Source organism: Sphaerodactylus townsendi, linkage group LG01, assembly GCF_021028975.2.
Source record: "Sphaerodactylus townsendi isolate TG3544 linkage group LG01, MPM_Stown_v2.3, whole genome shotgun sequence".
NCBI classification, from domain to species: domain Eukaryota; kingdom Metazoa; phylum Chordata; class Lepidosauria; order Squamata; family Sphaerodactylidae; genus Sphaerodactylus; species Sphaerodactylus townsendi.
The window spans coordinates 18,017,152-18,044,414 of NC_059425.1; the positions used below are offsets into that span (position 1 = coordinate 18,017,152).

The window sequence follows — 27,263 nt, forward strand, 5'->3', positions numbered from 1 at the left end:
CTTTAAGTGCCTTAGTGGGCAAGGAGAGAGAAAAAAATCATTTGGAGCTGGAGTTGGAGGAAAAGAATCGCTGGATCAGACCAAAGTCCATCTTGCCCAGCGATCTTTTATTTTAGAGAGTGCAGCCAGAAACCTTTGAGAAGCCAGCAAGCTTGGAGACAGACAGGATTCCCAAGTTGCCTGGTTCCAGTATTTAGAGGTGTGCTGCCTCTCAAGATGTAGCAGGGGTCCCTAACATTTCTCAGCCTGTGGGCTCATTTGGAATTTTGACATGCCACAGTGGGCGGAGTAACAAAATGGCGCTGCCGCCACAAGAGTAAGCTGAGAAGCTGCTATGCAGTGACCAGCCACAGAGAAACGATTGTCCTGGCAACTTAACTTCAGTAACTTACTTTGTATATGCTTAAGATCCACTGCGGGATGGTGACCAGCTGCTGCTGAAACAACATTTCAAAAAATCTGCTCAGTCAATCAAATCTCCAATAGACCTGAGCAAAGTCTTCCTGAGCAAATCTCCAATAGTCCTGAGCAAGTCTTCCTGAGCAAAAGCCCTACCTGGCCCTAACCACTTCTTAAAAATACTTGGCAGGCACAGGCCCATAGCCACAGAGGTGCAAACAGAGGCTGGGCCCATTTGGAATTCTGACACGGCATGACAGCCACAGCAACAAAATGGCTGTTACAAAATGGCTGCCGTGGAAGGCTAAGAACATAAGAACAAGCCAGCTGGATCAGACCAGAGTCCATCTAGTCCAGCTCTCTGCTACTCGCAGTGGCCCACCAGGTGCCTTTGGGAGCTCACGTGCAGGAGGTGAAAGCAATGGCCTTCTGCTGCAAAGCCTGCCACAAAATGGCTGCCGCAGTTTAACTTCAGTAACACACTGTGATCCCTGTGCTGTGGTGGCAGCTGCTGCGCAAGCAACGTTTTTAAAAAACTGCACAGCCACTAAAATCTCCAATAGTCACTCAGAAGCCGTGCTGAGTTAAAGCCCTGCCTGGCCCTACACCTCCTTTCTAAAAACATTTCACGGGTACCAGAGAAGATGTTGGTGGGCACCACTGAACCAAGGCAACCATTTTCTCCAGGGGAATTCTGTGGCCATCATCCCAGGAGATCTGCAGGCCTCGCCTGGAGACTGGCAACCATAAGTACAGCCCCAACGCAGATTAACTGTCTCAGTGGCAGCTCAGCTTGACACTCTTCTTGTAGCCGGCCCACATTACTCCTGCCGCTGACTGCCATTCATCTGCCCCGAGACCTAGCCCATTCTGAATGGATATGCCCAATATCCTGGAAGCAGGGAGGAGGGCTGTGGCTCAGGGGCGAAGAACATTCTTTGCATGTCAGAAGTCCCACATTCCCTCTCCAACATCTACAGGTAAAAGGATCTCCTGTCTCAAGAGAGGCCCCTCTCTGCCAGAGACTCCTCCGAGGAGTCCTTGCCAGCACAAGAGCAGATAGGAAGCCCAGGGGTCTGACCCCTGTAGAATGTGGCTGACAGGTGCGTTCCTTTCTATAGGTATCATTCTGCCCCCACAGCCCATGACCAGAAGCCAATCGCAGGGGAAGCCCGGATACCTTCATGTTTCCATTCCCCATGCACGGCCTCTCCCCTTTCAAGATATTTCAACAGAAAGCTGTGGGATGAAGTCTCCCCCTGCCTTGAAACAACCTCCTTACTAAGAGGTATAAATATAGAATAAGGAACCCGGCAGCTGCTAATTTACAAACAACGGGGAAACTGCTTGTTGCCCATTCATAATTAATGGAACTCCCTGCTCAGAATTGTTCTGGCGGTCCTCTCTCTCTCTCTCTCTCTCTCTCTCTCTCTCTCTCTCTCTCTCTCTCTCATCCCCACACACACACCGTGTCTGATTTGTGCACAAGGCCAGAAAAGAAACAGGTTCCACCCTGTTCCTTTCTCCCCTTGACTCTCTTGCAAGAGACAGCAGGCTGAGAGACGGAGCTGGAGCCGGAAGGGAAAGATGTGCCAGGGTGACTTCCCCTATCCCAGCATAGGCGAGATGCTACGGGAAGGAATTGGTGGAATGGGGGTGGGGGGCTGCTGCTTCATTCCCCCTCACACTTTGAAAAGCTTCCCTGCCTTTTTTCCATAACTTGAAAAGATTCAAAGCTAAAGGGGGGGAATCAAAATTAGCATGCCGAGAAAGGTGGGAGGTTAACAAAACCTGACAGGCCACTGCCGGGGCTCACCGTCCTGTCAACAACCTCGGAACGCTGCTGTGGTTCCATTTCAGAGCCCGGCTGCGGGATGGAGAAAGCTCACAGCTGTGACAGCCCCAGATAGAACAAAGGACACATGAAGTCCTAGAGGGCCTTAAAGAATGAGGCATCCTTCAAAAATGAAAAGGCCCCAAAACATTTTTCGACTGGAGAGCTGTGGGTTTTCCGGGCTGTATGGCCGTGTTCTAGCAGCATTCTCTCCTGACGTTTCACCTGCATCTGTGGCTGGCATCTTCAGAGGATCTGATGGTAGTAAAGCAAATGGAGTATATACAGTGGAGCCTTGGTTTTCGTTGGTAATCCGTCCAAAAAGTATCGATGAAAACCGAAACCGATGAAAACCGAGGCAAACTTTTCCATAGGAATCAATGTAAATCCAATTAATCCGTTCTAGGCACTCCAAAAAACATACCAAAAACACATTTTTTGATGAATAAACATAGTGTTTAATGCTGAAAACAGTAACAAACAGTAACACTAGGACCAGCTTCAAGAATAGCCAATGAGGACCAATGTCGCACCAAGGAAGCTGTCAAAGGAAGGTCTATTTTCACAATAGCCTTACCTCTTTAAGATTTGTCTGAAATGAGGGCAAGACATTTGTCATTAAACAAGTTACAGTTACAGGCCACTGCAACAGCTTTGTCGGAGTGATTTTTTTCTCCACAAAGCCTACCGCTGACTGCAAATCGATGAAAACAGAGGCAAATTGATGAAAACCGAGACAAAAGTGTCACTGAAAAAATCGATGAAAACCGAAACCAATGAAAACCGAAGGCAATGAAAACCGAGGTTCCACTGTATATATACCTGTGGAATGTCCAGGGTGGGTGAAAGAACCATTTGCATTGGTTAACAAGTGTAAAGGGTGCAATTAGCAAGTGTGATATGCATGTGATATGCAGGCGAAACGTCAGGAGAAAATGCTACTGGAACATGGCCATACAGCCCCCAAACTCCATAACACTCCAGCGATTCCGTCTGTGAAAGCCTTCGACAATATATTTTTCTACTGTTTTTTGTTTTGCGTGGCCATGCATGCATCAGACTAGTTCAAATTCCTTCATAGCTGATTGACCCTGGGCTAACCACTCATTCTCAGCCTCACTCACCTGATATGTTTGCAACAGAGAAGAGAGCCACGTACCCCAACTGGAGCTAAAGGAAGAGCAAAGTAAAAATGTCAGGAAATGGATGAAGATGTGTATTGTCAAAAGGCCTTCACGGCCAGAATCACTAGGGTGTTGTGGGTTTTCTGGGTTGTATGGCCATGTCCCAGTAGCATTTTCTCCTGACGTTCCACCTGCATCATCAGAGGATCAGATTCTGAAGATGCCAGCCACAGATGCAGGCAAAACATCAGGAGAAAATGCTACTGGGACATGGCCATACAACCCGGAAACCCGCAGCACCCTAGATCAGTGGTGGCGAACCTTTGGCACTCCAGATTTTATGGACTACAATTCCCATCAGCCCCTGCCAGCATGGTCAATTGGCCATACTGACAGGGGCTGATAGGGAATGCCATCCTGCTCTTATCTGGAGTGTAAGATATACCAGCACCTAGACTCGAAGATGTGGTTCACGCCTTAACAGTTGGTCGAGGGGGTCCACAGGTTCATCTAAGGTTATTCTATCTAGTTCAGAGATCCTGAACATGGTGCCCATGGGCACCATTATGCCTACCAACAATGGTTTGCAATCTAATAAGCACACACAAGGAAGGGGAAAACATTTATTGATCTGAAATGTTTTCTAAGCTCACCCAGCACAGCTGGAACCCAGGGCAGGCAACCACATTCAACCAGAGAATGAACAATCAAAGTGTAAGTGATCAAATAATAATCTAAAAAGCCTCAGGAAAACACTGAACAAATAGCCAGCAAAACTCTCATTGTACGGCAGTAACAGCAAACCTTTCAGGCTCGGCATATCAAAAATTTGGAAAATGCCTAACTCACTCTCCTTGTGTATCACCACCCCATCCCAGAACAAAAGAGAACAATTCTTTACATATTCATTTATTTATTTTTAAAAAAAATACAGTCCAATCACGTGTTGTGCTACGTATTATATAAAGAAACATCAAATAATGACAAAAATGACTCAAACGAAAACAGGGAAATGGCTGTCGTCGGGTGTTGGTGAACACTGGTGCGTAATCCAAAACAGTGTCACCTCTGACACCCGAGTCATCACCATCCTAGGGTAACAAATTCCAGCACAACCAACTTTGCCTAATGAACGCGAAGTGCTGTGTTTGGAAGCCAAATGTGCTTAGCGGGGCTGCGGTACTACATAGATTACAGGGCTAGACCAACTGTGAACTTTTTGATTGATTAAGAGGGTGCTTTAGGATTTTCAATTTCAAAACTACTACACCAGCGTGGTGTAGTGGTTAAGAGCAGGTGCACTCTAATCTGGGGAACTGGGTTTGATTCCCTGCTCTGCCGCTTGAGCTGTGGAGGCTTATCTGGTGAACCAGATTAGCTTGTGTACTCCAACACACGCCAGCTGGGTGATCTTGGACTAGTCACAGTTCATCAGAGTTCTCTCAGCCCCACCCACCTCACAGGGTGTTTGTTGTGAGGAGGGAAGGGAAAGGAGTTTGTAAGCCCCTTTGAGTCTCCCACAGGAGAGAAAGGGGGAGATATAAATCCAAACTCCTCCTCCTCCTCCTCCTCCTTCTTCTTAATACAAGCGCACATCAAAACTGCAAACTTTATCGTTTAAAAGAGGCATTCCTATTCCCTTACCCAAGAGGGAATGCCTCCTCCAAGACAATACCTGGAGTTTCGTGTACAGTTCTGGAAGCCTCACCTCAAAAGAGATGTGGACAGAATAGAGCAGGAGCAGAGGAGAGCAATGCGGATGATCAGGGGCCTGGAGACCAAGCCCTAGGTCAGAGGAAAGGTTGAGGGACTTGGGAATGTTCTGTCTGGAGAAGAGGAGTTGAAGGGGAACACAATTGTTCTCTTGAAGTATTTGGAAGGATGTCACTTAGAAGAGGACAGGGAGCTGTTCCTGATGGCAACCAAGGCTAGGATTTGGGGGGGGGGGTGAGCTCTTCCTCTCTGGCAGTCTTCAAGCAGCAGCTGGATGAACCCTTATCAGGGGTGCTCTAGGGCCTAGGCCCATGGTGGCGAACCTTTGGCACTCCAGATGTTATGGACTACAATTCCCATCAGCCCCTACCAGCATGGCCAATTGGCCATGCTGGCAGGGGCTAATGAGAATTGTAGTCCATAATATCTGGAGTGCCAAAGGTTTGCCACCACTGGCCTAAGCCATAGGTGTCAAATGCTGGCTGGGGATGATGGGAACTGTAGTCCATAACATCTGGAGGGCTGCGAGTTTGACACCTGTGCTCTAGGCTGATCCTGCATTGAGCAGGGGGATGGACTAGTTGGCCTGTATGGCCCCTTCCCACTACATACAGGAAGAAATACTTCTTACGGTGTCTGCTGTGATGCTGATGGGCATTATTGATTGCAGCCTCCTTTGTGGATGAATGGGACCCAAAGCTCTAAAAAGTGGGGTTCTCCTATTATAAAAGGAGGGTTATGCCTCTTGTTAGCTAATGCCTACAAATGCCATAGCGAGAACTATAAGGAGAGCCGTTCTCTTTGTTTCTCTGTCAGGAGTGAATGCTTCTTCTAAGATAATGCCCCTTAGGGTAGATACCGGTATGTTCATCATCTGAAAACAAAATATGTATTTTTGTCAGTTTTCTTCATATGCAGATCAATGCAGATGTAGTTAATTATTCAATCGATCAATTAATATTTCTATTTAAGAGTGCTTCAGTCCAAATTATTGCGGAACGTGTCATGCACACCGCCAGACTGCACCTTCCCTTCACCTCTCTCAAGTCAATGGCCAATTTTAGGGACGAGTTTGGGCCACACCACTCAAAAGAAAATGATCACTCTCTGCTTCAGAACAGCCCAAATGCATCACACTGCCACACAGAAGCACAGATAGAGTCTCCTACTTAAAAATATAAATTACTAAGGCACTTACACCACACGGCAGAAGAAGTTACAAGGGTTCGTTATGATATTTAGCTGTTCACGTGACTCAAGAGAGTTATCAAAGTGCCTCTTGGTTTCTTTGCTACAAAATGAGAAGAAAGCTCTAAGAGAACATCAAAGTTGGGAAATTAAGCTGGGCCTCTGAGCTCGGAGGAGGAGCAATTGCCTACATGCACGCTCTCCTTTTATTTTTAAACATATATTGCTGTATCTGAGCCGCACGGGAAGAAAGGAATCGCGTTCCCTGTTTGTTCCGCGGGGCCCCGTGCGATGGCCGCTTCTCCTTTCATTAGGCAGAGCCACCTTGGAGCGATCAAAGAAGGAAACCAGTGAGGGTGAGATTTAATTGGCTAAAGGGACTTTGGCTAGCATAGCCACAAGGCTTCAACAGGGCGAACTTCAGGATTGCAGGGAGCCCCACGGAAGAGGACATCAGTCACCTCAAGTGGCCTTCGAAGGTAAGGGCGAGCAAACAAAGAACGCACCCCTTCACCTCCGACAGGCCACAGGTGGAAAGTGGGGCGTGTTTGTAAAACCCCTGAATCCCTCACCAAAGATTGCTTTGCAAGCTCCGTCGCCTCCATGGTTACACACATTGTTGAGCATTGTTGAATGCTCCCCGGCTGGAGGCTGCGTCCTTTTGTTCTGCAGCAGTCTTGTCCTGCATTGATTTACAAGCTCAGAGTGTGACGGTTCTTTTGGTTAGAGATATACTTGAGGGGGGGAAACTATAATTGCTCTACAATGTGTTGTCAACAGTTCAAAAACATCCCCAAGTGGTGGCTGGGTTGGAAATGGAAAGGCGGCACGCTACATGGTGCACCAGTTTCATGCGCAGATGTTACATGCATGCGCGCTAGAAACACATCCATTCCCTGCTCTGAGGCCCCTTCCGCACATGCAGAATAATGCACTTTCAATCCACTTTGAAGCTGGATTTTACTGTGCAGAATAGCAAAATCCACTTTAAACAATTGTGAAAGTGGATTGAATGTGTATTATTCTGCATGTTCAGAAGGGGCCTGAGATTTACCTTCTACGGCAGGGATCCCCAACATGGTGCCCATGGGCACTGTGACACCTGCAGACATCTTTCCTGGTACCCAAGATTTAGAAACTGGGTGGGTTTTTGTCCACCAGGACTTCTGATTGGCCCTGGAGATTTGATAGCTGTTCGGATTGGTTAAAATGCTGCCTTGGCATTGGTTGCTACCACAGAACAAGGATATTTCCTTGCATGACTGAAAGTAAGCCACGGCAGCCATTTTGTGGCCGACTGCTACCTGTGACAACAATTTGTTTGGTGGCTGTGCTCACCATTCTGTGTCAGAATTCCAAAGCCTGCCTGCAGGTTCAAAAACATTGGGGACCCATGCTCCAGAGGCCCTGGAGAGATGGACCCTGAATAATGAAGCTGGCAACAGCTCACACTCAGAAACGTTAAGAATGTTAAGAAGACATCCTCAAGAGGCAGACACGTGGACAGAATACAATCCACAGTGAGATGACTTATACATGCAACCCAAGCTAAACTGCTCGCCTGCCTGGTGGTTATGGGGCAGCACAGAAATTCTTTTTTAAAAAAAGACAACCAGTGTGATGAAGTGATTAAGAGACTCAAATGAGGATCTGGGAGATCCGGTTCTGAATTTGCACTCTGCCATGGAAGATTGCTGGGTGATCTTGAGCCAGTCATAGAATCTCAGCCTACTGGCTGTTCCAGGCTACGTGGCTGTGGTCTGGTACTTTTTGCTCCTAACATTTCACCCACATCTATGGTTGGCATCTTCAGAAGGTTGTCACAACCCTAAAGCGGCGATGACTGTGCAGAGTCTCCTTTTTATTTTTTATTTATATTTATACACGGAGGCAGGCAACAGCTAACCATATCCATTCCATCTTTTGTCTTGAAAACTTTACAAACCTTTTGAGTCTGCCAACACATTTGAAATTCTGACACAGCACGGTGGGCACAGCAGCCAAATGGCTGTCATAAAATGGCTGCTGCAGGAGGCGGAGTCAGACACTTTAGTAACACAGTGTAAATCCTTTTGCTGTGGTAGCAGCTGCTTCCAAAGCAACATTTTAAAATATCTGCATAGCCAATCAACTCTCCAATAGTCAACCAGAAACCTTGCTGGCAAAAGCCATTACCTGGCTCACACATTTCCTAAAAACACCTGGTGGGCGCCAGAAGTGATATTGGCGGGCACCAAGTCATTCAATGGCATCACATCAGGGACTCCTACCCTACGAGGCCGCTATATGTTGGCTGTGATTTTTCAGCACTCTTAGCGGTCTGCAACCTGTGGCTCTCCAGATGTTCATGGACTACAAATCCCATCAATTGGCCATGCTGGCAGGAGCTGATGGGGATTGTAGTCCATGAACATCCGGAGAGCCGCAGGTTGCAGACCCCTGCTCCAGCCCAACACTTTGACTTCTACACAATCCTGGCTCACAAAATGCTGCCCTGATTCTGCCTCGCTAGCCAGGCTGGGCAGTGGGGGCTGAGAGGAGGAAGCGTTTCTGAAATCAGAACTGTGCGGGCCTCCTGTCCCCTCCACGCTCACAATAGGCACAGGCAGCGAGCCATTCCAGCTGTGCTCATCCCCGTCCTCCCTGGGCGCATACCCTTGCCAATAAAGGATGGGGAACCTTCAAAGAAGGAAGGCAAGAAGAGAAAGGATCACACAGCTAAGCAATGGGCCTTCCACCGTCTCCAAATGAAAGGCAAGCTGACGTCGGCAGGGTTTTGAACACCGTTTCTCGCTAACGTGGGGTTCTTACAAATTGGCTTGAAGTTTCCAGGCTGCTTATGTGACGGAGGAGGCACGGAGGGCAAGCCCTCCCTCGCCTGGCACTTTTTGTCTGCATCAGCAAGGGGCACCAGCTCTTCTGTTATGGAAATAGGGAGCCGGAAGTGGGGGCTCCCAATTAATTCTGGGCAAAGGAGGACATTCGGTAGCCTCCCGCTGTGCAATCCGGATCCGATCCTAACCCTCTTTGTCTTTTGGTCTCTCTCCGGCTCTCTCTTCCCCCACCCCTTTCCTTTCTGCAAATTAATTCGAAGGCCTTGTCGCAACACAGGAGGAGCGTGCCGTGAAAAAAGATACCTTGGCAACGCCATCATTTCAGATTGACATGAAATGCCATCCGTCCAGTGGCCTCTGAACAAATTACAGAAACGCTGGGTCTGAATTCTGTCTTTGAAAATGGCTGAGTCCCCTGCTGCCCATGTCCAATTCCCTCCTGCTCCTCTGTCATCTTGCACTCTGTCCTGCTCTGACAGTGTGCATTTCCTCATATCTTCAAGAGCTAAATATGGTCTGGGGTAGGCCAGCATCAGCAAGGGGAGGAGGGGGATTCAACACAGTGTCACCATTTGTGTTGGCAGCCCCCATGATCTTTGGAATAAGAAGCCCCACCACATATTGTCTGGGTTTAATGTGGACTCTGGGTGTTGCCTGACTGTCCCACCAGCATAACTCATAGTCAGTGTATTTTGTATCAATGATTCAAAGGACTTCTGCCCATCTGCACACATGGGCATGCTGGGCAGTTGCCCTTGACAGACAGACGGACGGGTGGACGGACAATGGATGATTTAATGAACTGGTATATAGATAGATGGGTTGGTGCCCCCCCATTCTAATCTATGTATGTTGTAACTTGCTGTCAATAAATAAATACTATACTGTACTAACTATAAATATTCGTTGTTGGAAAATGCATAAGTCCAGGGTTGCTACGTAGAGACAAACGATGGCAAACCACCTCTGAGTGTCTCTTGCCTTGAAAACCCTGTGGGTGCCATGAGTCGGTTGTCACTTGATAGCTCTTTCTTCCACTACCATCTGCATCTCTCTTCTCTCCCTTTGCCAGAGTTTAGCAGGGAATCTCTTTGGGGGCAGGGACCTGTTTTCTTGCAGTCAGTAGAATAGCAGCTTGGATCCTGCATATCCGTTCCACTGTCTGCAGTACCTTCACTTACTGCAGGGAACTTCCCTCTGACACAAGCGGTGCTCCTGGGTGCTAAACATCCTCCTGTCTTCCAGAGACATTAAGAGAAGGTTCCGGGCACCAGGAGGCAGCTGATGCTGTTGGCATAATGGAGCCACAGGTATCCAATCACAACGGAAAATGCCATAAATGTGGAAGGGAGGAACTGTGGCTCAGTGGAAGACCTTCCTTTGCATGCAGGAGGTCCCAGGTTCAATTCCTGACCTCTCCATTTAAAAAGACCGGATAGCCGGTGAGGAGAAAGACCTCCACCTAGAAGATGCTGGCGAGACAATGCCGATCTGAGCAGAAAGTACCGTACTGATTCAGTGTAAAGCAGCTTCATTTATGTAATATATCCTGAATCGAAGCACTGCCATGGTCTGTATATGCACTTTTAAAATTCATTCTATTGAACTGCATTGTATTGTTCTGGTGTTGTTAGTATAGTATAGACCACCTTGGGTCCTGGGATGCCTGAGAAAAAGACAAGGACGTAAATTTTTTTAAGTAAATAAATAAAAATCTACTTGCCGCCGCATCTCATTCCTTGGCAATGGGTTTGATTCCCAAGTTCCTTGGAAGTTTCTCAATGGCTCCTTGCTGGGAAGCTGCAAAGCAGCCTATCAGCTTCCAGGAAACACAGCTTGCGTGCTCCTTCCTGCAATATATAACTGTGAGGAACTGCTGGTTGTGTTTTGGGTCACACACCTTGTCCTCACAAGGCAACGATAGGTCTACCAGGAGCCCTGGCTGGTACCTTGGAACACCTGTCCCAAAACATGCCCCAGAATCCTTTGTCTCACACACAGGGGCTCCTTAGCAGACAGGCTAATGGTGGGAAGTGTTTCCTGGAAAGCACTGCTCTACAGAATTACCTTGAGCTATTGTGTGAGGGAATGCAACCCTGCGCGCCAAGCAGGTGGGGGTGGAGGGAGAGAGGGCGCCCGGCATGTCCTTTGTTGCTCAGTGCTCCAAGACTTTGGTCCGTCAGCAGCTGCTTTTGATCCGTCAGGCTCAGGGGGGCTGCAAACAGAAGCCCCCAGGATGAGAAGCACTCCAGGGGAAGGGGACCAGCTCCCCGCACTTTTGCTGTCTCTCCCTTTGACTTTAACACCCTTGTCAAATGACTTTTGCAGGTTCCAGGAGCTGCTGCTGTCTATGCCTTGATTCCATCAGTCCAGTGTTGCTGGGAGGATTCAACCCCAGTGCCAGTTTGTGGAGGAGACACTTTGATCACTGTGGAGGGGGGGAAATCCACCCTTTTCAGACTGCTAACAACAGACCCACCCACCCTTGACGAGAGCCGTGTCAGTCAAGCAGGCTGAAGACTCCCTCTTTCTGTGCCAAACACTGATTGAAAGAACACCTCTGCCTCTCCTGTGAAGAAAGGTACCGCTTGGATATAAGGTCTCTTCCTGGGAAGAACTGTTCCTGGATATAAGGTCTGGAATTTCCTGGCATTTTACAGCGAGTGAGAGAAAAGGGACAGAAAAGTTTGCAAAAGAAGGCGGCTGAGTTTGGGCTGTTTTCAACCTGCGCCATCACAGATGGTAAAGTTTAAGGGAAAACACCGATTCGCCACAGGGATGGGGGTTCAAAGCAGAGCCAAGTCAGACCACCGGGTCTGAGCGCAAAAAAGCAGAAACAAGAGATAAAGGGCAGGAGCCCTAGATAGAAAAAGAGGTCTTTTCCTTCCCCTTGAGCCATCTTGGTGGCCTATGGTGGCCCAGAAGGCACCCTTGGATTTTACTCCTGCGCTCAAAGAAGGAACATCAAGAAGACTGGTGGGCAACACCGAGAATGTAAAACAACTTTTTTCCATTTGCGAATTGTGTTAAGGCCTTTCGAAAGGTCAATGGGCAGAAAAGGAGGAGGCGGAGAGCCACATTAAGAAACCGGATCCAAGGAGAGGGACCTCCGACCTCCGTGGAGAACTTCTCTGCATCCAACAGGCAGGTAAGATTGAGTCACCGATCTTATACCTATGCCCAGTATGGAGGCCCCAAAATCCTATTGGCCCTTTAAAGAAAAACAGTTAGATAGAGAGCAGAAGGTGGTGGAAATAGCCGAGAAAAACAGTTCAGGAAAGTGAAGATGTAGCACAAGCAGGTGACCTAGGGATCATGAGTTCCAGTAACTGCTTGTGCCGAGGTATGGTGCGTAGTACATATAGAATGCATCTACAGCTAGAGCTCCTTAGGTCATGGATGTCAAGAGCCACTAGGTAACCTATCCTCCCCCCCCCACCCCCCAAAAAACCCAACTTATTTCTAGGACACTTCATCAAAACAACTCAAACATCCTATGAAATATATGCTCTACATTGTCACTGTAAGAAAGGCAGTCTATAAAAGAACTAAATAAAGGTTTACCCAGGTGACTAAGGTCTCAAAACGTGTTCCTTAAGTCCTCACCTCCTAAGCAGCCCCCTCCCCTATAAAAGGCTGTGATACTATCAATGCAAAGCCTAAATGAAGCCTAAACACAACGCTTCTTCTGATCTGCCCCAGGTCAGGTTGCTGGTAAGGAATTAAACATACAGGAGTTAATTAAACTCATTAAACTCCTCTTCCCTGTCTTGATATGCTAGTTTTCTACCTGTAGGGAATTTTAGTTTTTAATCAGACGTGCACAGACTCATTCACTCACTCACTCACTCACACACACACACACACACACACACACACACACACACACACACACACACACACACACACAACAGGTCAACAGAGGAGACGTTTAACCTTTGCAGCCTGCTGATTATGTAAACTCACTTTAAATATAGGCTATCAGAAAATGCATTAGTAGTCAACAGAAACATTAGTTCACTAACTAAAGTATGCCCTCCCCTGTTCCACAGACGAAAACTGTGACGTAGCTTGCTCCTGCATCTAGCTCTTGCAGTGAGCTTGGGTGAGCACACTATAAATCTCCATATGCGGAGGCATCATCGCCAATGTGAAGGCTTTTGCATCTCGGATGAAAACTCGAACAGAACGGGGAGTCAATGCTTGGGACACTTAATTCTCATATAAAGTATCCCTTCATAACTTTCCCCCTCCCCGATTACTTATATTTCTGAAGGCTCTCCTATTTTTTTTAAAAAAATATTATCCTCTTGATGAACACTGATCAAAGCATACCTTGCGTAGCAACAGGGTATAAAATATTAAGCAGTGCATGGCATGGTCCTTTAGTGATTATCTATGCCAGGGGTCTGCAACCCGCGGCTCCAGAGCCGCATGTGGACCTTTCAGCCTTATACTGCGGCTCCGCGTGGCCTGGAGGTCGGAGGGTAGCGTGGGTGTGTCACTCCAGCCCTCCAGAGCAGCGCTGGAAGGAAAAGTTAGTAGAGGGGCCGAAACGGAGGCGGCTCCGTGCAGAGCCACCTCTTCAGCTTAGTAGAACTTTGGGGCCATGGAAAACGGGTCCAAATGGCTCCGAATGGTAAAGGTTGCCGACCCCTGATCTACGCACACTGACATGCATGTGCAAAAAAGATGTACCCACTTTCCTGGAGATTTAACCTTAGGGCAGACGAGGGGGGAGCTGGACCCTGAAGAATTTCAGTGCTAGCAATTCAAATAATTTTTTTCACAAGATGAAAAGAGGGACAAACAGGGAAGACAATACAGCAGGGACCCACGCGCCTAAGCCAGCACGGTGTCGTGATTAAGAGCAGTGCATTCCTCGCTCCTCTACCTTAAGTGGCAGACTGTTCTGGAGAACTAGGTTTGATGCTTCACTCCTCCACGTGAAGCCAGTTGGGTGACCCTGGCCCACAGTTCTCTCAGAACTCTCTCAGCCCCACCACCCACATAAAGTTTTTGTTAAGGGTAGTGGGAGAGAAGGTGGTTGTAAGCTGCTTTGAGACTCCTTAAAGATAGACAAAAGTATAAAAACCAACTCTTCTTCTGAGTCATGTGTATCAAACATGCAGCCCAGGGGCTACATCTGGCCCCTTGACAAGGCTTATCAGGCCTTTGAGCCAGCTGAGGCAACCCCCCTCCCTCCCGATCTGGCCCGGCAAGCATGCTGTGGGGTTGCCACCCACCCCATCCTGCTCCTGATTCACCATTCCAGGCACCCCCAACCCTGCTCACAATCTGGTGACCCTGCTGTGGGCGCAACAGCCAAGGAAGCCAGGGGACATACATTGAAAATCCTGGGGGGAAGAATTAGGACTAATAAAAGGAAACACTTCTTCACACAACATGTGATTGGTGTTTGGAATATGCTGCCACAGGAGGTGGTGATGGCCACTAACCTGGATAGCTTTTAAAGGGGCTTGGACAGATTTATGGAGGAGAAGTCGATCTATGGCTACCAATCTTGATCCTCTTTGATCTGAGATTGCAAATGCCTTAACAGTCCAGGTGCTCGGGAGCAACAGTTGCAGAAGGCCATTGCTTTCACATCCTGCATGTGAGCTCCCAAAGGCACCTGGTGGGCCACTGCGAGTAGCAGAGAGCTGGACTAGATGGACTCTGGTCTGATCCAGCTGGCTTGTTCTTATGTTCTTATGAAGACACCGCCTCCCCGCCCCCCACCCTCAGTCCCAGCCAAACCAGGTCCCATTAGGCATCCAATTCCTAATACCCCGCCTCACTAGCATCCAGATTCTTGGCTACCCTAAAACAGTGGGAGTGGTCTGAATGGTGGTCACAACAAGGGAGATCCAGATTCAAATCCCTGCTTGCCATGAAACTAACTGACAGCCCTCAGGCCGTTTGTTCCCTTGCAACCTAACCTAACCAGATGTGTTTCTGCACTCCTGCATTCCTGTTGGGTGACCTTGGGCTAGTCACAGTTCTCTCAGAGCTCTCTCTGCCCCACCTACTTCACAAGGTGTCTGTTGTGGGGAGAGGAAGGGAAAGAAGCTTGTAAGCCACCTTGAAATTACATGAGAGAAAGGTGGGGTATAAATCCAAACTCTTCTTTTTTTCTAATAAATAATGAAAATTAAAGTCCTTCGTTACTCTTTCCAGTTTTCTTCATTCCTAAATCTTTAAAATGCATGTTGGGAATTGGGGAGAAAAGGACTGATAACATGTAAGGCTGGCTGGGGAAATTCTATCTATCTATCTATCTATCTATCTATCTATCTATCTATCTATCTATCTATCTATCTATCTATCTATCTATCTATCTATCTATCTATCTATCTCTTCAGCTTTTATACTGCCCACCCCTGGAGGGCTCAACTGCTGCGGGCTCTAGTGCTACGTTTGTCAGCTCTGGGTTGAGAAATAACCTGGACATTTGGGGGGCAGAGTCTCAGGAGGGAGCGACCTCAATAGGGTACAATGCTGTAGACTCCACCCTCCAAAGCAGCCATTTTCTCCCGGAAACTAAGCTCCGTAGTCTGGAGATCAGTTGTAATACTGGGAGATCTCCAGGCCACACCTGGAGGTTGGCAAGCCCATCGAGCGCCTGTCATGGCAAATCCCAGTGGAATTTCCCCACACATGTTAATCTATCTACGCAAGAAGTTCTCCAACAGCAACCTTAAATTGACCCTCAAAAAGAGCATCCCAGAAGGTAACAGATTCAGAAATCTGGTCTAGAAACCTACTGGAACTTCTGGATGCCAGCTCTGGATTTTTAGGCCACTGAATGCCTAAGATTTTTTGCCCCCTTTTATATTCCCTCCGTGGCACTAAGTGGGCAGAACCAGAGCTGCAGGGTTAGGCAGGCTGGAAAGTCATTTTTGTCCTAATCGACCAAGGGATCAGAGCAGGCGGGCCATGGCTATCCCAGCAGTGGATTTCCACCAGCTGCTTCTTGCTGGATTTATCTGCCTTCATAATCAATAACAATTACCACCACCACCCTCCCAGGTCTGGAGGGAATTTTTCAAGGCTTTGGGGCTTGTAACAAAGCTGTTAATGCCTCAACAAGCCGGGCGTTTAGGGCTTCATCCGGATAGGTTCTGGCACCTGTCCTCTTTCCCGCTCCCATCTGAGTTCTCCCAGGCCAAGGTGGGAATTGAGACCTTGTCAATTCTACACCATGACTAATGTTCAGGGGCCCGGAGTGTCGATAAATCAAAGACTTATTAATCTCACTATCTCATTCTCAGGCGTTGTAATGAATTGTCTGCAGGCATGGCTACTCCGCCCCCTGCCCCTCCCACCATTGATTACCAGTTTATTAACTAAACTTCCCTTTGCACTGAAACAGATGGACACGTACACAGAGTCACATGCAGATTTTGCAAATCCAAATCCAAGGAGGTGATGCTCGTCCTTGTTTGCGAAAGATCAGAACCACAGCTTGGAGCTGTGCAGAGCAAGTTTAATGGGCTGGTTGGTTTCCTTTTCTCCAAGAAAATCCTGTCTTCTTTCTCCACGTTCTCCAAACGTGTTTTGGCCCTTCTCCACTTTATCCTCACAACAACATTGCAAGGTAGGTTAGGCTGAGAGGGAGGGGCTCCCACCTTCAGAAATTAGGCAGATAGGGAACAGGGCTTTTTCCGTGGTGGCACCCCATTTATGAATTAACCTTCCTCAGCCATGTTTGTATAATACCTATGTCACTATCTTTCAGATGCCACACCAAAACTATTGCATTGGCAAGGGTTTTCACGGTTGAGGTGCATTATTGCCACTGCTATCTCAGAATACATTTTTACTTAATATCCTTTGTCTGCTTGCTTACTGTCGCTTGATTAGATATCTTTAATTGCAACTGGGTTTAACTAGAAGGGTGCTTTAATCCAGGAGCAAGGCAGGATTCACAAGAGCTTCGAAGTCCTAAGTACATTCTCCTACCTCCACCATGAACTCAGCAGTTCTATGTTTCCTTCTGCTTCAGCTCCCACCCCTACCTCCAATTTGTACCGAGGTGATACGAACAGCAGGGGCCTACCTTACAAGACTGCCCTGTGTAGAACTAAGTTAATTTATGAGTACCACATTCCCAAATCCCTGGCACTGAGACCAAAATCACCTCCCCCCCCCTCCCCCCCGGATCTCTCAACTTCAGCAACATTTCCAAAGGAGGCCGATTCCGCACTTCAAAAGTGAAAGTAGAGGCAAACCGGTCTCGTAAGAATTGGGTGCTTTTGAGCGCGCATTCATCCTCCCCACTGAGGCTTCTCCGTTGGTTTGCAAAAAGGTGCACTTCCAACCAGGATCCTAAATGATGCGCGCTAAGGGGTGGGAGGAGCGGCAGAATTGGGGTGACTGCGCTGTCGCCGCTGGTGTAGTGGGGAGTGCTGCAGGACCCTGGGGTATTTGCCGTGAGGAGCGCGCATCAAATAGTGAGTGGGGAATCGACCAGAGTCAAGAATAAAATAAGACAACCCTTCATTTCTCCTAGGCAGGACGTGATGCAAAGGATGAGAGCGGTCAAACAAATATTATTATTCAAAGCTAGGCAAAGAAAAATTAGTGCCTGGGTGTATATGTGATGAGGTTGGCCCATGATTACAGAAGGTGTGGGGGACTGTATGAACCTGGCAGATGTACTCCAATTATGTGTCTTGACTGAGAGAGGAGGCATGGAAAGCCAAGTTAATCTTGCAGGGAATGCAGTGCTATGAACTGCTGTAGCTGAACAGGCCGTCCTGGCTCCACTGTAGCCTCCGGTCCAAGCCTCTGCTCATTGAATGGCTTGTCTCTGCATTGGACACATGAACCCGCACCTTTGTAAAAACTGGCAGCAAGTCACAATTAAATCGGGCACGATAATCACGCTTACAAAACATGCTGGTATATTCAAAGCATTCCACAAGGATTGCAGCATCAAACCTGCAAGGTAGGCTGTGGTCTTATTACATTCATCTTGCAGAGAGAGGGCCGAGGCAGCTAAGTGGTTCGCTTAGGCCAGGGACGCCTCCTGAGTTTGAGCCGGGCCCCTTCCCAGCTGACAGCTCAGTCCCTGGGCCACAAGCTCGCAAAAGGCTTGGCAGGGCTTTGCCGCCGCTGCCTCTCCCCACAAAATCTCAGGGATCAAGGCGCTCGTTCTAGGATCGTCGAGACAGAGATCCAGCCTGCTTAGCTTGCAAGAGCTATCGGGATGCGAGCCCCAAGCGAGCCAGAACCAAGGCCAGTGCAGCGTCTGCCTGATATTTATCTGGAGGTGTCTTTTTATAGAAATGACAGCAATCGCGAGTCTCTCCCTTTCCCCTCCCGCCCCCCACAAAATAAAAGGACCCAAAAGTTAATTATTTTTTTGCCAATTTCATGGTACATGCATTATGCATCTCCCCTTATCTCCGCCGTAATTGCAGGCAGGTATGCAAATCGTTTTTAAAAATATATATCTATAAACCTTGAAAAGAAATTTGGGGTGCTGCCTCTTCAGGTGGGGGTGGGGGGGAGAAACTATTGTAAGCTAATAGAAAACGCTGTACTTTGTAGGTGGAGAGTGAGAGAGGATTTCAGACTTGTGCCTTGGGAGGTTAATTATATTGATAGCAACATCTGATATGAAAATGTTTTTGCTGGGAAGAGGAGGTTGGGGAAATAAAGGAATTGGAGGCTGCAATTTGGAGCTTGCTTTCATTAGGAGATAGACTCTTCTCGCTTCCTGCACTGGGAGCCACTGGAAGATGGCTGGGGAGCCTGATAGAGTTTTTGTGTTTGTATATACGGATTCTTGTATTTTTTTAAAAGCTGGAATTTTCACAGATTTCGTTACAAAAGGGTGTCTGTGGGAGTTATACGCACAAACACGAGCACAGGCGGGAGGCTGACTTTGACTGCGTGCAGGATTTGATCTTTGGTAACACAGCCACCTGGGGGATATAGATTGCAGGCTCACATGACTCTTTTCAGATGTTCGCGTTTTGTGCTTCAGTCATGCGTGAGGGCGCGAGCTAGGCAAGATCCTGCCAATAAATGTAGTCGCTATTTTGCGTGAATGGGGCAGCCTGTGTGTTTTCCATGTGGGTATAGCATCAGAACACGGTCACTCAAACATTTGGGGCTCTGTCTGAGAGCCAACATGGTATAGTGGTTAAGAGCAGGTGCACTTTAATCTGGAGAGTCGGGTTTGATTCCCTCCTCTGCCGCTTGAGCTGTAGAGGCTTATCTGGTGAACCAGATTAACCTGTGCACTCAACACATGCCAGCTGGGTGACCTTGGGCTAGTCACAGTTCTTTGGAGCTCTCTTAGCCCCACCTACCTCACAGGGTGTTTGTTGTGGGGGGGGGGGGAGGAAAGGGGATTGTAAGCCCCTTTGAGTCTCCTTACAGGAGAGAAAGGGGGGGATATAAATCCAAACTCTTCTTCTCTTCTATTATGCAAACTGAGCTACATGTGGCATGGAAGATACGCACAGTGCCCCGTTTACACAAAATGGGGACTGGAAGTATTGGGAGGATTATGTATAGTGTAGTGTGAGCTATTGTTAGACATGGTTGGGGCACCAAAACGGAACATCTGAACTGAATTCCATCAATTTGCAGGACCCACTTTCCTATCAGAGGAGTTGGCACCCCTTTTTAACTGCAAGTTATTGGCCTTTATGGATCCATGGAAGAGCTAGGAAATATGGAGGGTGTGTGTGTGATTCAAATATACTGACAGCCAGCGTGGTGTAGTGGTTAAGAGCAGGTGGATTCTAATCTGGAGAACTGGGTTTGATTCCCCACTCCTCCACCTGAGTGGCGGAGGCTTATCTGGTGAACCAGATGTGTTTCTGCAGTCCTACATTCTTGCTGGGTGACATTGGGCTAGTCACAGTTCTCTCAGAACTCTCTCAGCCCCACCTACCTCACAGGGTGTCTGTTGTGGGGAGAGGAAGGGAAAGGAGCTTGTAAGCCACCTTGAGTCTCCTTACAGGAGAGAAAGAGTATGTATAAATCCAACTCCTGCTCCTGCTCCTCTTCCTCTTCTTCTATATATTCAGAATCTAGGCAAGGTTTGGGAGGGGCATCAGAGGTCAAAGCCTTGTGTCAGTATCCTGTAGAAAATGGCTACCTTCATTGCTAAGTGGATCGTTATACTATCTACAATTTTGTTGGAAGTGCCAGGAGGCAAGGGTAGTGATAAAACAGCATGATTATGTAAGGTGTGAGATGACAGGTCTTCAAAACAATCTATATTTATCTGGTTCCCAGTTGGCCATTTTGTAGCGTTGCAATAAGAAATGCCACATGAGTTTTACCATATTTCGCTCTGTTTTCTTTTCTAACCTTTTTTTGGGGTGGATATTTATGTTGCAGTATTTGTGGGTCTTTTTAAATATTGAAAATATTGAAAATTACATCCTACAGCCCAAACAGTGCTGAGAAGCAGAAATATAAAAAACTTACAGAGACTAGAGCTTATTCAATATTCATTTTGCAAAAACAGCCAATACCCATAAAAACAACTGAAATGTGTTAAGTGTTCAGTTCAGAGCTATTAGTTTCCTGAGATTCACAATGGACACATAGACGTGAACAATAAGAATAATAATAACTTTTACAGTAAGCATATTGAAGTAACTTTTGGAGGTAGGAATGAGTCGACAGAGAGGAATGAAGGGAAGGGAAGGCATTTATAGGCAACATAAGCAGAGCTCAGTTTTCCATGTCGCCCCCTCCCCCTGTTCCCTCCTATTGATTCTTAGTCTTTGCCAAAACACTTCCAGTCCTACATAAATCTGAATTTAGGGAGCAGAACGAAACGGCCACCTATCTAGAACCCATCGATCAAATGTTTAATGCTGGTTTTCCACACGATGTGGCTTATTATCCATATTTGCAAGTTTAGGCTGGTCTTTTTATAGGCTGAAGAAAGGCGTTAACCTCCTCGGTGAGAGCATCCCATAATCGTGAACCTGAACCCATGCATTTGGAACCCCAAAAGACTCAATGAGCACCCCTGTCTCAATGATATTTACTCCCAAATATGACTGAATTCACAGAGCCTGCTTATATCACTCCCAAGATTTTTCTTCCCCATCGTTGCTATGCATTCACCAGCTGTTTTCTGTGCGCTTCTGTTCACATTTTGTATCTAATTATAGTTATGGAGGAAAGGTGACTTTCCCGAGGTTTTTGTGTAACTTGTGAATGGATGCTTTATATCTGAAATGTTTTCAGTCTTGGAACCATAGTTTCTTTTCCACAGAGATACACATGTTTAGGGCTATTTACAATACACATAAACAGAGATCGAAGGTTGCCAACTTCCAGGCGGGGCCTGGGAATCTTCCAGAATTAAACTGCTGTCCAGATGACAGAGGGCGCTTCCCCACTCTCCACGATCCCCCCTATGCCGCGCGCTGCTCTCAGCGCGCGGCATCCCTGGCATGCACCTGGGCGTCCCCACAACGTCATCAAAAGGCGCCATTTACAAGAGCACCAGGGATGCCACGCGCTGAGAGGGCGCGACAGTGGCAGCGTCAGGGCGGCTGTGCTGTCGCTGCCCCTGTCGTGGGGAGTGCCGGGGGACCCCGTGCTACTTGAGGAGAGTAGCACGGGGATTAAGGTAAGTGGGGAAAGGCCCAGAGATCTGTTCCCTTGGACAAAATGGCTGCTTTGTAGGGGGGAATCCATTGCATTATACCCTGCTATGGTCCCTCCTAAACCCTGCCCTCCCCAGACTCCACCACCAAAATCTTCAGGAATTTCCCGACCCAGAATCACCAACCAAAGAAAGACAAGGTATATGTTTACTAAAGGAAAGAAAAAATAAGATCCTTTTTGCCCACACTGCTGCAGCAAAGTAGAACCCTGAGCGGATATTATGGGGTTGCGATAGAGTCTTGTTGCAAAGTACCGTGAGGCGTCATCTGGGGCACTAAGAAGGGAACGTCTTTTCCAGTGTTACCTGGAAGGTTACCTAGGGGCAATGAGGTTGTAGACAGCAACAATGGCCTATAATACCGAGCAGGCATTTGGTTAATTACTAGCTTGCCATTCTCAAATGCAAGCTGCCACTTTTTGCCTCCTTCTCAGAAGGCTTCAGCACAACCTGAATCCAGTTATGCCTGGCACTACCTAATTTGATTAAGCCTGCCACACTTCCCATAAGAGTTTACAGATTAGTGCTCTTTCCTTCATTACCTGAAACATACTTTATGTTCTCCCATCCATCCATCTCTCTCTTAATAAACATCCCACTTGATGCAGAAGAAGAAGAAGAATCGAATTGATATCCCTCCTTTCTCTCCTGTAAGGAGACTCAAAGGGGCTTACAATCTCCTTTCCCTTCCTCCCCCCCAACAAACACCCTGTGAAGTGGGCGGGGCTGAGAGATCTCTGAAGAACTGCATCATTCTAGCCCAAGGTCACCCAGCTGGCATGTGCTGGAGTGCACAAGCTAATCTGGTTCCCCAGATAAGTCTCCACAGCTCAAGTGGCAGAGCAGGGAATCAAACCCGGTTCTCCAGATTAGAGTGCATCTGCTCTTAACCACTACACACCAGGCTGGTGTAGAAACCATTAGGTTTCTAATGAACTGAAAAGCCTGCAAATTGGTGTGTGACATTTTTGCTAATAAAAAGTATGGCATAACTGTATAGTCGAAGACTTTTACAGCTGGAATCAGTTGTGGGTTTTCTGGTTTGTGTGGCCATGGTCTGGTAGTTTTTGCTTGTAACATTTTGCCTGCATCTGCAGCTGGCCTCTCCAAAGGCGAGTCACGGTAAGATGTGTTTCTCTCCATGGTCCGCCACAGATGAGGGCGAAATGTTAGAAGCAAAAACTACCAGACCAAGGCCACACGGCCCAGAAAACCCAAACAGCCAGCATGACATAACTCTTTGCCACAGGAGAAAAGTAACGCATGAATGGTGATAACACATGTTGAATGGAGCAAAGGTAGATTCCCTAGTGGTAGTTCACAGTGCAGTCCTAAAGAGAGTTACATCCTTCTAAGCATGCTGATGTCTGTAGACTTGCAAAGGCATAACTCTGTTCAGGATTGCACCTAACAATGTATCTATGATATTGAGTGCAACACGGACAGGATTGTAACGTTAGCCTGGATGACCTGTTCTTAAGAGTGCCGGCTATGTAATGAGAGGGACATTTCTTCCCACACCCTGCACAAGCATTTCTCTTTGTCCTTCTTTCACTTACAACCCAACATGGTTTACCATAAACCATTTATGGGACTCCAAAACAAAACCCACAAAGCCGCTCCGCCAGAGCCGGAAGCAGAACGAACAGCAAGGTTTCTTTCAAATCACCCCAGTCAACTTCCCAGCTGCGAATTGTCTGAAAGCTGCCGGGTGGTTAAACAGAAGATATTGCCTTGCCTTTGAAAGAAAAAAAAACTTTGCACATTTTCAGTGGTGAAGCCATGCGAGCTAGAAACTTGCTCTAAAAACGAAAAGGCCTGCAGGGAACGGAGCTGATGGCAAAGCCAGAATCGGGTTGTTTTCCAGGCTCCGCCCGAAGCTCTGCCCAGAAACCGTCTTGCCCCTCGTTCATCTCGCTTATCGGCCAGAGGGGTCTCCCCGGTTGTTGGATCCAGGAGTGCTGAGTACAACAGCCCTAAAGGGAGAGATCAAGGAGCACCCAAGTTTATAGGTTAAAGGAAAACACAGTGCAAGCTTCCTTTGCTCTCCGGAGCCAGTGGCCCTTTTAATAACAGCTACGGTACAAAGGCCTCAAGCAAGCCGCAGCCGGGGTAATTATGGCCTGCCATCCGTCCCGCTCTTGAGAGATGAAAAGAGCAAAAAAAAATGTTATTATTTACTTCAAAAGGCTCCATAGATATTAACTTAATGGAGGCCTGGCACCTCTGCCAGGGAGAAATTATCCTTCGTACCTGCTTGAGAGTTGGGGCGGGAAAGAATCATGGGGAAAGAAAGAAAGAAAGGACTCGGCTTTGATAGAAGGATAACGCGTCTACCACAGATCTGGCAGTAGAGGTCAGGGCACAGGGCAGAGATGAGGGGAACGGGTTTCTAAAGAGCTCCCCACTTTTTGGACCCTGACAATGCAATTATTCCAATGGGTGTTGTGGGTTTTCAGGGCTGTGTGGCTATGGTCTGGTTGTTTTTTGCTTCTAAGATCTTGCCTGCATCTATGGCTGGCACACGGAAAGAAACACATCTACTTATTTGTGACATACAGAGAAAAAACATATCTAACCATGACATGCCTCTGAAGATGCCAGTCATAAATGCAGGTAGAAGCATTAGGAGCAAAAACTACCAGACCACGGTCACACCACCCAGAAACCCACAACAGCCTGATGATTCTGGCTGTGAAAGCTGTTGACAATATATTATTTCAGTGAGTTAAACTAATTGATTTTTTACTATTCAAAACTTATATCCCACCTTAATGCCCTTACAAGGGCCACCAAGAGGGCTGACAAATTAAAACATACATCATGCAATCATATTTTAAAACCAATACCGCCCCCCCCCCCCAAAAAAACCCCCACCACTCAGGAGTAGCTCTGCATAGCACTGCCCTATAAATGTCCTCCCCGGGTTTCTCACTCCCTGTTGAAAAAAGTACCTGCTGTCTCCATCCTCTGCTCTTCTTTTAAATAGTTTACACCGAAAATGCAAGAACCCTGATCACCTGGATACAGCTTTAAGCTTAGTACAACAGCTAGGTGTACTTTGGAAGTCCCTGATTCAAATTACAACTCAACTACAAAGTTTACCAGGTGGCTTCAGACAAGTCATAGCCACTCACAACCCTCAAACACCACCACCACCCCCCCGGCCCATCTTTCATTTGGGGAGAAAAATTTGAAAGCACTTGCTATAAACTTTGGGTGGGATCCAAAGGGGTTGAGGAACTCTACTTCATGGTATCAAAACAGCACCTATTATTGAATAAGCACAGCACAATTTTTGCCAATTCTTCCATTCTGACTTCACTTCTCATGTTTGTTTATGAAGGTTCCCTGACTCCCCCATAGCAGAGTTTTTTGGAGGGGGGTGGGTTTCAGTGATCTCCAAAAATAGGAGGAAGATGGAAGTCCCATTCTGCAAGTTTCACTCCATTCATGGTAACTTGGAGCCAATCCAAGTGGATTTACAGAAGGGTGTGACTTCATTTAGGATTATCCTGTAAACCCATTAGGGCTGTCACCTGATAAAATTAATCTCTGTCTCTTAATCTACGTGTTTGGGTTTGATTAATAAATTAAATCAGCGTGCATTTGCATAGAAACAATAGTTCTGAATGGGGAAAGCTGCTTTTGTTTTTGTTTGTTTTTTTAGATGAAGGATATGTATAATATTGGCACTAACTTTGAAGAGGCACTCCCTCCTGTGAGATAGAAAATGTGGTGCGAGACAGAGAGAATGCCCCTCACTGGCAGCCTTCAAGCAGCAGCTAACCAAACGCTTTTCAGGGATGCTCCGCATTGATGAGGGGGTTGGACTAAACAGCCTGGCAGGCTCCTTCCAATTCTATGATTCTTAACCTGGCACTTACTACCTACAGTTGAAAAGAACTTACAAATAATTAGTTGGAGGCCTCTTTTTAACTATACTCAAAACGATGGGTCACTTGTACTTCCCAGTTTTTTTGTAGGTGTTGCACTATATGGGTTCAATTCACATGTTATAGCCAAACCACAGTTTAGCCTTCAGGTTTAGCTTGTGTGATCCTTTCTACTCCACTTTTCTCCTATCATATACTTCAGTTCCCTTCCTGACTTCCTTGTTTGCAGTAAACGACCATTGGCTGTTACATTCAAATCATCCAAACTGTGGTTTGCACAAATTGTGGCTTGTCTCTGAACCAGAACTGGAAATTCTACTACCAAAAAAAATGTGACCTCCTGGGAAGTCTGGGGATAATGGGCAACTAATGCTGGAAGAAGGGAGGATGGAAGAGAACCGAAGAGAGAGTGGGAGAATGGACCATGTGATCCTTGACACCCAAACCACAGTTCAGCTATTACAACTGGACCAGGCTCCTACACAGAGCGGCTCTCTATAAAATCCTACAGTTACTCAAGGGGGTAGGGTTGGGATTTTAACTTTTGTAGGTTGTAGGGTTTTAATGGGGATGTTTCAATGTTGTAGCCGCCTAGAGATGGTGCATATAGGGAGGGTATAAAATTAATAAACAAATAAACACAGAGAATTTAGTGGAGATTACTTCTGAGTGAGCATAAAGCTCTGACATTAGGCTCCTTCCGCACGTGCAGAATAATGCACTTTTAATCCACTTTTGCTATTTCGCACAATAAAATCCAGCTGCAAAGTGCACTGAAAGTGGATTGAAAGTGCATTATTCTGCATGTGCAGAAGGGGCCTTAGATGGCCTAGGTTAGCCTTCTGTTGTAAGCTAAGCAAAGTCAGCCTTGGTTAGTATCAGGCTGGGGGACCACCAAGGAATTCCAGGGTCACTACACAGAGGCAAGCAATGGCAAACCACTTTTCTTGCCTTGAAAACCTCACAGGATTTCCATAAGCCGACTGCGACTTAATGGCCCTTTCCACCACCAAGCTTACACAGCTGCACATCGATACGAAATGGATTTTGTCTGTTTTTGTCTGTTGGTGATGAGTTTAAGCTGGAGCTGATGCCTTTAAAAAATAAGAATGTAGCTTCACACAAAACTCCCTTTAATTTCCATGAAGGCATTGCGAGGGCGGGCAGGCCTCACTGGAAGAGGCAGACATGGCATGTTAACCAGGTCCAACCTCTTTCCCCAAATTCCAGACAAGTCAAATGCTGGAACTGATGAACCTGCCCAAGGCTGTAAGGGGAATGTGTGGCAGAAGTCGGGGAAGCGAAAACGCCTTTCCCGGGCAAGACGCTTTCCCCAAAGGGCTGGAGCTGCCTCTTCAGACATATCATTCATCTGACTTAAAGCACTTTGGTGTACCAAGCAAGCGTGTTTTAATTAAAACAATATTTTGATGCTTTTCCTCGTTGCCAAGGAATTAGGAAAATAGCTAGCTCCTTCCAGACTCTGCCAGGGACTGAGGGTGCCACCGACTTGGCACGGCTCCACATCCTTTGTCTGTAATTCAGTCCTTTAGTGTCTGTTGCTGTGAGTCTGACATGTGGCCTAACTTAGCCCTGCAACTTAGCTTTGGCTTGGGCCAG

General features: G+C 47.1%; 2 protein-coding genes across 3 annotated transcripts in view; one reads left to right on the plus strand and one right to left on the minus strand.

The window, feature by feature from the left end:
* The window catches only part of MACROD1 (mono-ADP ribosylhydrolase 1), a 419,553-nt gene that overhangs the window by 301,050 nt on the left and 91,240 nt on the right, over positions 1–27,263 (minus strand). The gene's annotated exons all lie outside the window — the stretch shown is intronic.
* Positions 1–27,263, plus strand: part of FLRT1 (fibronectin leucine rich transmembrane protein 1) — a 210,621-nt gene that overhangs the window by 150,438 nt on the left and 32,920 nt on the right. Inside the window, exon 2 of the mRNA XM_048511900.1 lies at positions 11,421–12,240. The gene's annotated coding sequence lies outside the window, so the exon portion shown is untranslated. The remainder of the gene's footprint in view (positions 1–11,420; positions 12,241–27,263) is intronic.